This window comes from Lolium perenne, chromosome 7 (assembly GCF_019359855.2).
Source record: "Lolium perenne isolate Kyuss_39 chromosome 7, Kyuss_2.0, whole genome shotgun sequence".
In the NCBI taxonomy this organism is placed as follows: Eukaryota; Viridiplantae; Streptophyta; class Magnoliopsida; order Poales; family Poaceae; genus Lolium; species Lolium perenne.
The window spans coordinates 121,394,381-121,405,844 of record NC_067250.2 but is presented as its reverse complement, the minus strand read 5'-3'; the positions used below and the strand labels follow the sequence as shown (position 1 = coordinate 121,405,844).

The following is an 11,464-nucleotide window of genomic DNA, read 5'->3' as shown; positions in this document are numbered from 1 at the left end:
AACTATCAAGATGACGACCAGCAGGACGCCTACGACAACTAGGGAATCTTCTGATGTCAGACGTTGGCCTGTGGACTAGAGAGTCCCTTCTATTTACGCTTCCGCTATGAAACTATGAACTTTGTGTATGTTGATCAATAGATCAACTCTTTGTGTAATATTGGATCATGTGATCTCTATTTGTAAGACGAATATGGTATGTAATGAATGATGACTTATGATATTCAACTGTTATGTCTCGCAACAACAATATTTTTGGGATTGCGATGTATGGCATAACAGGCATCTGGACTTAAAAATCCGGGTGTTGACATCGCTTCGGTACTGCATCTTCCCTTTCAATCCCAATAAACGATAGCGTGAACACAAAAAATGTAACCATGGCTGCCGGAGCAACCCGATCTGACGCGGCCGCCATGCCCTAGATAGGTCATGGGTGCTCTCGATGTCGATCGGTCCTTCTCACGCTATGATTTCCCAGTCTGCTAGCTACTCCATCTGTAGCGATCCGACCCGGTACGGGTTGAATCTCTGTGCTTAATAGTGCTAGTCCCTGGATCAATCGCTAGCACACACAGTTTAAGATGTAATACCAAGAAACAAAGGTATTTATTACATCGCATGATCCAAAATTAAATAATAACTTACAAATTGCATAGCACAAGGCTAGCTCAATATCAGAGTTCACAACGAACCATAATAGCATGGAGTCCTTAGTCTTCATGTGCCACAGGCGAGCATGTCGAGTATAGACTCGTAACCCTAACCATCGAACCTCACGCGTTCATCAAAATATCTGCAACATAAAACGTTGCAGCCACGCAGGGTCAATACATTTGGAATTGTATTGGCGAGTATCACTAGAGACTTATAACAAACCTATCAAGTACATTTTCAAGGTGAGGGTTCAAACTTTTATTTTGCACAAAGCAATCATATTATCATCCTAGTTTTTATCCCAGCGATTTTAATTTCCGAACTCCTATAGTGCACATGTGAGTAGGCCAAGCTCAGGGCCCCTACCATGCTAATCTCCTTTTCTTCATTGCACATGTCAGTAAGTCAGGCTCAATACCATTACCATGCTAATCTCCACTCCATTAGTGTACATGTCAGTAAGTCAGGCTCTACACCCTTACCATGTCACTCATCACAAGTGTACATGTCAGTAAGTCTGGCTCAACACCCTTACCATGCCACTCACCACCAGTGAACATGTCAGTAAGGCAGGCGCAACGCCCTTACCATGCCACCCTCCCATCAACTAGTGTACATGTCAGTAAGTCAGGCTTTCTGCCCTTACCATGCCACTCGACCTATACATGTCAGTAAGTCCGGCTCAAAGCCCTTACCATGTCGGTCGACCTACAACCTTCTCAAGTACTATTCATATCCGCCCCAATTCATCCAATTGTTATTTTGTCGACTAAAACTAACCTTTCAACTAATACATACCCATGACATGATATTCCACCCACTTATAAGGTAAGCGTATCCAAGCAATCAAACATAGGTTGACGAGCAATGAATCCAATCATAATAAACATATGGCTATCCTGCGCGGGTTTGATAGCAATAGCACACAATCCATCAATAACAATCCTACACATGTACTTGTACTAAAATCCTACTGCACATATAGGAAAACAATAGATCTGTTATGATCAAAAGTTCCACTTGCCTTATTTGTCGTTGGCGTTCGCACTCTTCTTGCAAGAACAGGTGTTACACTCCGCACGATCTAGGTGATAAAATAATCACAATAAATATCTAGAGAGCACAAACAGAGAAAACACATAACAAAATAATGCATGCATACTCTCAAAATAATTTAGGTTCGAAACTAGTTTATAAGAATTTGTTTATTCAATAGGAATTTCAAAAAAACATTTTAATACAAACTGTGAACTTATGCATAAAATAATTTCGAAAATCACAAATAAGTATTCTAGTGTATGGGAGATTTCTTTATATTTAATTTTGGACTAGAATCAACTTAAGATCATTTATATAATTTAAAATATAGTGTAAATACTATAAACAATATTATTAATTTGAAAAATCCTTAGGTTACGTGAAATCTCAAATTAACAGTAACAAGTTGTGCTTATCATTTTTCTGAATCCAACGCTTTATTATTTGCTAAAATCCGAGTTACAAAAATATATTTATAATTTTTAAAAGATTAAACATTTCGCGGACTTTTAATAATTTTGTCCGAAAAGTTGTCAGAAAAAGTTTCTCGGATGGAGAAACTTTCTACACGAAAGTTGCAGAGAATTCAATTACGAACTCAATGCAAAAGGAATCATCTAAAACTGAGTTATGAATGATTTGATATTGAATTTTAGAGTTAGAGGTGAGCTAGTACATACACGATAGCACGAACAGATCGATCGTGCGCGTGAACTAGTACAAAGCTCAATCTATGTCCATGCGTGATAAAAGAAAATACGTGTCTAAAAATCATAGGCTTGTCCAGGGATACTGCACATGCTACATCCTACCTAGGTGCTGGGGAAAGGATTTACCAATGCTCATCGTGTGTTGCTGGTGACGATGATTCGATGGTCGACTTGCGCGACGCTTTACCGGTGTTCGGAGAAAGGGCCGGTGTTCGGAGAGGAGAGGTGCACGACGAGAAGCATCGCGGCACGGAGATCACGGTGACATACTTGGTGCTGTCTTTCTCTTCCTCGTGTGGTAGCCGTGGACGAACGGAGGCGTTGACCGGCGGTGAACTTCGGTGTCGTTGATGGCGGCGACTACGCTGCGTTTTAGGACGGCCAACCAGTGTCAAAAGAAGCAGACGAAATAATTGGAAAAGTAGGAGATAGAAGCGGAGTCTTTAGCCTCGGATATGTGCCGGAATTGGCGAATGACGGCGGCGACGGCAAGCTACTCCGGCGAGCAGTATCAACATCCTGGCGACGCTAAATCTAGGGCTTTTAGGGGGCAAAAACAGAGGAGATATTGGCCTATATAGAGGCGCAGAAATCCGTGGGAAATTTTGACGGTTTTGGTGAGATTTTTGTGGAACTTGTTTCCAAGTCGTTTCCGTGTTGCGCGTGGACTTCAGGCTGGAGGTTAGGGATGATACGGCGGGTCCCGCGTGTCAGAATAGAAAAAAAAAGGATCTGCAGGGCTGCTGCGTTGCTTGCTCGGTATGTGCGTGCGCTGCGTGTGGACGCACTGGGACGGCTCGGTCGTACGCGCGCGTCGCGCGCGGTGTTTGGCGGGCTGGCTCCCTGGTTGCTTCACGCGAACGTGCTTCACTATTATTATTTTTTTCTATTCTAAAATCTAGATTCTGATTTAGGCTCAAATTATTATAAATAAATTTTTAAGTTCATAAATACTGTTTTAGGACATTGTCCGACTATTTTGCTACTCAAACAGAAATACAAGAATAGATTTTGTGCACTTGAAATCGGATTCAAGTGTTTATGAACAAAAGCTTTTGAAACATTTTAAAACTGGACCCTTTGCATACCTTGTCCTACAAGTCTATTTGTAAAACTAGAAACACAATTTAAATTTTGTGAAATCAAACCGTTAAAATATATATTTTTTCGAACCTGGAACCTTTCACATGTTTTAATTCAAACATATATTTTAATATTGAAGTCGCAATAACTCAAATGTTTTTATAGAACTTATTTTGGGAAGGCTTTTAAATAAAACTCAAAAAGTTTTAATTCCTTGTGAAATTTCAACAAAGACAAACAATTCAATCAACTAAATTTATTTATTTTTACATTCCAATATTTGGAAAATTTTGGGATGTTACAGACTACCACCCTTAAAATGAATCTCGTCCTCGAGATTCGAGAAAAGCTAGCAAGAAAGATGGGTTTGGGATATGTTAAGGTGGGCTACCACCCTTAAAAGAAACTTTTGTAGGTAATCTTAGGTATAGGGTTTAGGCTAAGCTCATCTTTGGTATGCCTTGACACCAGGTCATCTTTTGAACCATCTATGGCTTCAGCGTTAATATCCAATAGGCGAATGTTTATTCACATATAGTGAACAACATATCTCTTTAAAGTGATTTGAGTAGGCTTTTCCTCATGGTTAGGCTTCTAATCCAAATGGTTGGTTATTGAACTACTTTTGGCACTGATGGGTCACTCTTTGAGTCAATCAGAAGACCAAGATGAGAGGACTTCACGACATCCTTCATCCTCTTAATTGTTAGTGTCATCGACAATATTCCACTATCTTCATCTTGTAGTTGGATGTTCATTCTCATTGTAGTCCTACGCTTGGCAACACTTACCTACTATAAGGGTATAATATTTATCCACCCTAGGGTTTAGGCTTATTCGCCGACATCTCTTTTATAGGTATGACTCTAGATTCGCAAAGTCAATATTACGAAAGCGAATAATAAGAGTAGTAGGAATGGTGATCAATCCATCCTGCACCCAGATCATTACTCCGTATTTGATTTATTGAAACTCGTATTCTAACACTTGGTCAACCTCACAAGTTTGATAAAAAAATCCATGGAGAATTGAATCAATATTTCAATCCCCATTATTGAACTATTTGAAAACATTTCTATCGATCCTTAACTAGGGTTTTGCGTATCTCACACTCTTTGATTCTTCATCTAGATAGGGAACATCAAGGTTGATTTTGCTAGGGTGGTCTTCATGAATATTTGTCAATAAAACACTTGTTGGGTTGAGTATAGATGGGAATAGATGGAAAAGATCTAAAGAAGATTCCTATCATGAACACAACAGATCAAACAATTCATCTTACAAACAATTTCTATCAACCATCAAACAAAACATTTCAACACAAACCAGCTAGTATGGTCATGCCACAATTTGGTATGATCATAACAGTATCGCGATATCGTTGGTCTTATAAATTAGAATTATTGGTGGTCTATTATATCTCTGCCTCCAATGCTTCAACTTCTTCTAACATTGTGGTGTATGTTTCTAGTTGTCAAGTATGCATCTAAGTCTTCTCCAAGTTCTTCGTTGGCCTTCCATGAAAATGCATCATGCTAAGTCGAATAATAACATATGAAGCATCGGTCTTCACACTTAAAGTACATGGTCATCATCAGTCCTTCCTTGATGGATTTCAAGGGTTAGGCCATCTAAGGTAAAAGGAAATTCTTTCGAAGGTGAAATAGATGAGAATACAAGAAGTTCAAAATGCAAGATCTTTTAATAAAACTGGTTTAGATAGATTTTTCATCCTAAGGTCTTCCTATTACTATTCCAAACCTAGGGTCACGAACCTACAGTCAACACAATGCTCTGATACCATCTGTAGCGATCCGACCCGGTACGGGTTGAATCTCTGTGCTTAATAGTGCTAGTCCCTGGATCAATCGCTAGCACACACAGTTTAAGATGTAATACCAAGAAACAAAGGTATTTATTACATCGCATGATCCAAAATTAAATAATAACTTACAAATTGCATAGCACAAGGCTAGCTCAATATCAGAGTTCACAACGAACCATAATAGCATGGAGTCCTTAGTCTTCATGTGCCACAGGCGAGCATGTCGAGTATAGACTCGTAACCCTAACCATCGAACCTCACGCGTTCATCAAAATATCTGCAACATAAAACGTTGCAGCCACGCAGGGTCAATACATTTGGAATTGTATTGGCGAGTATAACTAGAGACTTATAACAAACCTATCAAGTACATTTTCAAGGTGAGGGTTCAAACTTTTATTTTGCACAAAGCAATCATATTATCATCCTAGTTTTTATCCCAGCGATTTTAATTTCCGAACTCCTATAGTGCACATGTGAGTAGGCCAAGCTCAGGGCCCCTACCATGCTAATCTCCTTTTCTTCATTGCACATGTCAGTAAGTCAGGCTCAATACCCTTACCATGCTAATCTCCACTCCATTAGTGTACATGTCAGTAAGTCAGGCTCTACACCCTTACCATGTCACTCATCACAAGTGTACATGTCAGTAAGTCTAGCTCAACACCCTTACCATGCCACTCACCACCAGTGAACATGTCAGTAAGTCAGGCGCAACGCCCTTACCATGCCACCCTCCCATCAACTAGTGTACTTGTCAGTAAGTCAGGCTTTCTGCCCTTACCATGCCACTCGACCTATACATGTCAGTAAGTCTGGCTCAAAGCCCTTACCATGTCGGTCGACCTACAACCTTCTCAAGTACTATTCATATCCGCCCCAATTCATCCAATTGTTATTTTGTCGACTAAAACTAACCTTTCAACTAATACATACCCATGACATGATATTCCACCCACTTATAAGGTAAGCGTATCCAAGCAATCAAACATAGGTTGACGAGCAATGAATCCAATCATAATAAACATATGGCTATCCTGCGCGGGTTTGATAGCAATAGCACACAATCCATCAATAACAATCCTACACATGTACTTGTACTAAAATCCTACTGCACATATAGGAAAACAATAGATCTGTTATGATCAAAAGTTCCACTTGCCTTATTTGTCGTTGGCGTTCGCACTCTTCTTGCAAGAACAGGTGTTACACTCCGCACGATCTAGGTGATAAAATAATCACAATAAATATCTAGAGAGCACAAACAGAGAAAACACATAACAAAATAATGCATGCATACTCTCAAAATAATTTAGGTTCGAAACTAGTTTATAAGAATTTGTTTATTCAATAGGAATTTCAAAAAAACATTTTAATACAAACTGTGAACTTATGCATAAAATAATTTCGAAAATCACAAATAAGTATTCTAGTGTATGGGAGATTTCTTTATATTTAATTTTGGACTAGAATCAACTTAAGATCATTTATATAATTTAAAATATAGTGTAAATACTATAAACAATATTATTAATTTGAAAAATCCTTAGGTTACGTGAAATCTCAAATTAACAGTAACAAGTTGTGCTTATCATTTTTCTGAATCCAACGCTTTATTATTTGCTAAAATCCGAGTTACAAAAATATATTTATAATTTTTAAAAGATTAAACATTTCGCGGACTTTTAATAATTTTGTCCGAAAAGTTGTCAGAAAAAGTTTCTCGGATGGAGAAACTTTCTACACGAAAGTTGCAGAGAATTCAATTACGAACTCAATGCAAAAGGAATCATCTAAAACTGAGTTATGAATGATTTGATATTGAATTTTAGAGTTAGAGGTGAGCTAGTACATACACGATAGCACGAACAGATCGATCGTGCGCGTGAACTAGTACAAAGCTCAATCTATGTCCATGCGTGATAAAAGAAAATACGTGTCTAAAAATCATAGGCTTGTCCAGGGATACTGCACATGCTACATCCTACCTAGGTGCTGGGGAAAGGATTTACCAATGCTCATCGTGTGTTGCTGGTGACGATGATTCGATGGTCGACTTGCGCGACGCTTTACCGGTGTTCGGAGAAAGGGCCGGTGTTCGGAGAGGAGAGGTGCACGACGAGAAGCATCGCGGCACGGAGATCACGGTGACATACTTGGTGCTGTCTTTCTCTTCCTCGTGTGGTAGCCGTGGACGAACGGAGGCGTTGACCGGCGGTGAACTTCGGTGTCGTTGATGGCGGCGACTACGCTGCGTTTTAGGACGGCCAACCAGTGTCAAAAGAAGCAGACGAAATAATTGGAAAAGTAGGAGATAGAAGCGGAGTCTTTAGCCTCGGATATGTGCCGGAATTGGCGAATGACGGCGGCGACGGCAAGCTACTCCGGCGAGCAGTATCAACATCCTGGCGACGCTAAATCTAGGGCTTTTAGGGGGCAAAAACAGAGGAGATATTGGCCTATATAGAGGCGCAGAAATCCGTGGGAAATTTTGACGGTTTTGGTGAGATTTTTGTGGAACTTGTTTCCAAGTCGTTTCCGTGTTGCGCGTGGACTTCAGGCTGGAGGTTAGGGATGATACGGCGGGTCCCGCGTGTCAGAATAGAAAAAAAAAGGATCTGCAGGGCTGCTGCGTTGCTTGCTCGGTATGTGCGTGCGCTGCGTGTGGACGCACTGGGACGGCTCGGTCGTACGCGCGCGTCGCGCGCGGTGTTTGGCGGGCTGGCTCCCTGGTTGCTTCACGCGAACGTGCTTCACTATTATTATTTTTTTCTATTCTAAAATCTAGATTCTGATTTAGGCTCAAATTATTATAAATAAATTTTTAAGTTCATAAATACTGTTTTAGGACATTGTCCGACTATTTTGCTACTCAAACAGAAATACAAGAATAGATTTTGTGCACTTGAAATCGGATTCAAGTGTTTATGAACAAAAGCTTTTGAAACATTTTAAAACTGGACCCTTTGCATACCTTGTCCTACAAGTCTATTTGTAAAACTAGAAACACAATTTAAATTTTGTGAAATCAAACCGTTAAAATATATATTTTTTCGAACCTGGAACCTTTCACATGTTTTAATTCAAACATATATTTTAATATTGAAGTCGCAATAACTCAAATGTTTTTATAGAACTTATTTTGGGAAGGCTTTTAAATAAAACTCAAAAAGTTTTAATTCCTTGTGAAATTTCAACAAAGACAAACAATTCAATCAACTAAATTTATTTATTTTTACATTCCAATATTTGGAAAATTTTGGGATGTTACACCATCGTCACAAAGATTACCAATCCGTAGCGTGCATGATGCCGCCGCCATATTCCGATCTGCATCGTCACAAAAGGTTACCAATCCCTAACGCATGCTGCCGTCGCCGTATTCTGGTCTTGTATGGGTGGCCTGACGCACGCACGCGCGTATTCGTCTATCCCTTTGCTAGGTCGACTCGATCTCATCCCCTACATGCACATCAGCGTCGCCAGGTACGCCTCATGTTGTCATGCATACACCATGCACGATGCAGCCATGCAAGATCTGTTGTAGATTTACCTCACGCACACAATACAACATTGATGGAGTATATCTTGCTTATACGGAGTACCAGGAAGATGGATCGATTCATTGAAGATTTGCCTCACGGCCAGCTGAAAGCCAGGTCCATCTATTTTTGCAGTGCATGGTAGCAAGGTCAAGGAAGCACGTGATGGAAGAAGCAAATCTGGAATAACATGGTACTTTATTAACTTCCATTATCCGGATAACATTGAGCACATCTCATCCTAGAATTTCTCTAAACCTCGAGTTTGTTTTGACTAGCTAGATTGAGATATCGGCAGCAGAACAACAAGGAAAATCGGGTTCATAAAGTTTGATTTTCCGCCACAGATCAGTGTGTAAGATTTGGTGCTGCCTCTATCCTCCCACCACCTCATCATCATGATCCACTCCTTCTAGGGCGACCATGTCTTCTGCTGCAGCCGTGACGTACGATAGCACGACTTGGATCTTTAATTTATCTCCATGTACCTATTACTTTGATTAATGCTTCTCAAGTTCTCCTCAGTATCTCGAATATGGAGCCTGTTACTTTTTTCTTATTCTTCGTTTGCAATTTCACAGACGGAAGCAAACAGCCTTGCCATCAAGAAGATCCACCTAGCAAAAGGAGAAGAAAAGAATCGGAAGCATGATCTTCCAATCTCAGTACAAATATTTTATATGTTCGTTTGTCTCTTCTTCCTCTCATATTATGCATGTGATTCGACCTCAATTTTAGCTTAATATGATGCTGCTAGGTTTTTGTGTTTTGGTTTGGTGAAAGCAGTCAGCGCTGCATTCAATTGATTATTTGATTAGCAGCAACAGCTAGCAGACAGCAGTCTGTCTTAAAACCACTAAAGGAGCACTACAACAGTATAAAGTCAAAAGCTTCGCCTTCGACTACAAACGCTGCCATGTTTAGTTTTATAGAAAGCTTCTGACCAGAATATTACTGTGGTACATGTTCGTTTTCATGATTAAGCCTTTTGTATAAGTTACACATATAGATTGCTTGATCCAGTCTGGGCATGTATCATGTTTTCAAAGGTCCAGATAAAATAAGTTGTTTGATAATTTCTCTAGGAGTGAACAGTTTTCCTTTTGTCATTCCCTTCTGCATTATAAAATTAGTTTCTCATGATGTAATATCTGAATTAAATGTTTTTCACAGTAGTAGCATTACCATGCTTATGAAGTTCTCTTTTGTGTTGCTCATATCATGTAGGAGGATACAAAATTGTTAACATGAGCATTATCTACACAGAATTATTTTACTATATTTAGTGAACATGTGTCCCTTTGGTGGCTCTTTGTGAAACTGAAATCTAGCATTTAGTTTTTCAAAATTTTACAAGCTTATATCCGCTTACTTGCGGAACAGTCATCGCTGGCCTTTTAGTTCTTCTATGTCCATCATAATAATACGATGTCATTTCTCTTATTACGAGATGTAGGTATTACCCTTATGAATATACACTTATTTTGGAAAGTTCTCATTTTTCCAAAATCTCCTCCAAGTTCCGATATTTGTTCCGTTGCTTATTCCTTGATTGAGAAGTACATTTTACAGTCTCTATTGCTTCTTATTATTCGCACCATGTTGCATCTCACGCCGCACCCAGCTTTTTTAACCAAATTGTGTTTCTGTTGGGGCTCGAACCATTAAGAAGCATGCAATTTTTTTTTGTAAATTCCTTTTTTATTCTCATCAATTGTTGAATTTAGTGTTATTTTCACATATTCATAACAGTCTTATTTTCATAGAGTATGTTCATGTTTTCGAGAATTTACCCAGCTACCAATCTATGATTCAAAGTTCCGTGAGACTGGAAATGCACTCTTTCATTTGCGACCTAGAGCAATCAAGCCATTGTATCAACAAACTTGTATTTTATTCTTTCTTATTCTGAGTTCATACTTGAAGATATACTGATGCGTGTAAGAAAAAAATTCTAGGAAATTACAAGTTGTAGAAATATATTCATTTATGTGGCAAATTCTGCTTTCAAGGCACAATATATTCATTTATGTGGCAAATATGTGCTAAAAGGGGACTTGGAACAAGTAAAAAAAATTAGAGCAGTACTGATGGAGTTGTGGAGTTCATATGGCCACTTGAGAGATAAGGAGAACCTACATTATATCATCCTAATAGATGGCAAGGATGTAGCCATTGTAGTCATTGGAACTCTGTCGTCGTAGAGCGAAACAGAATAGCTATCAGAGAGATCATAGAACAATCTAATAGATTAAACCTTCAAAACGAGGAAAACATGATAAAACATAATGCTACACTTCCAGGCAAACAACTCACAGAATTTTATTACATGATTACGTTCAATCACCGATTTGCCATGCGAGATTTTTCCCAACCACATCAGGAGTTGCTTCAAATTAATTGGTTCCTTGATGTATCGATATGGCTTTCCATAACAATCTTCCCGTAGTGTACATTGTTGTAAAATGATGGTGAAGGCATATGATGCATATTTATGTGGAATTAGATTTACATGATGTCATTTGGTACTCCTATAATTTTTTAAACTGTAGAGTTTTATGCTTCCTTTGATGTTCCATCTTAAATTATTTATAAAACAAGTATTAATA

General features: G+C 38.9%; 1 long non-coding RNA gene across 1 annotated transcript; it reads right to left on the bottom strand.

The window, feature by feature from the left end:
- Positions 1-566: 566 nt before the first annotated feature.
- LOC139833193 (uncharacterized) lies at positions 567-8,439 on the bottom strand. The gene is made up of 5 exons (XR_011748504.1): positions 7,326-8,439; positions 6,476-6,535; positions 2,532-5,590; positions 1,682-1,741; positions 567-796 (listed from the first exon to the last, which is right to left on the bottom strand). It is a non-coding gene; the product is annotated as an uncharacterized lncRNA (long non-coding RNA).
- Positions 8,440-11,464: the final 3,025 nt, after the last annotated feature.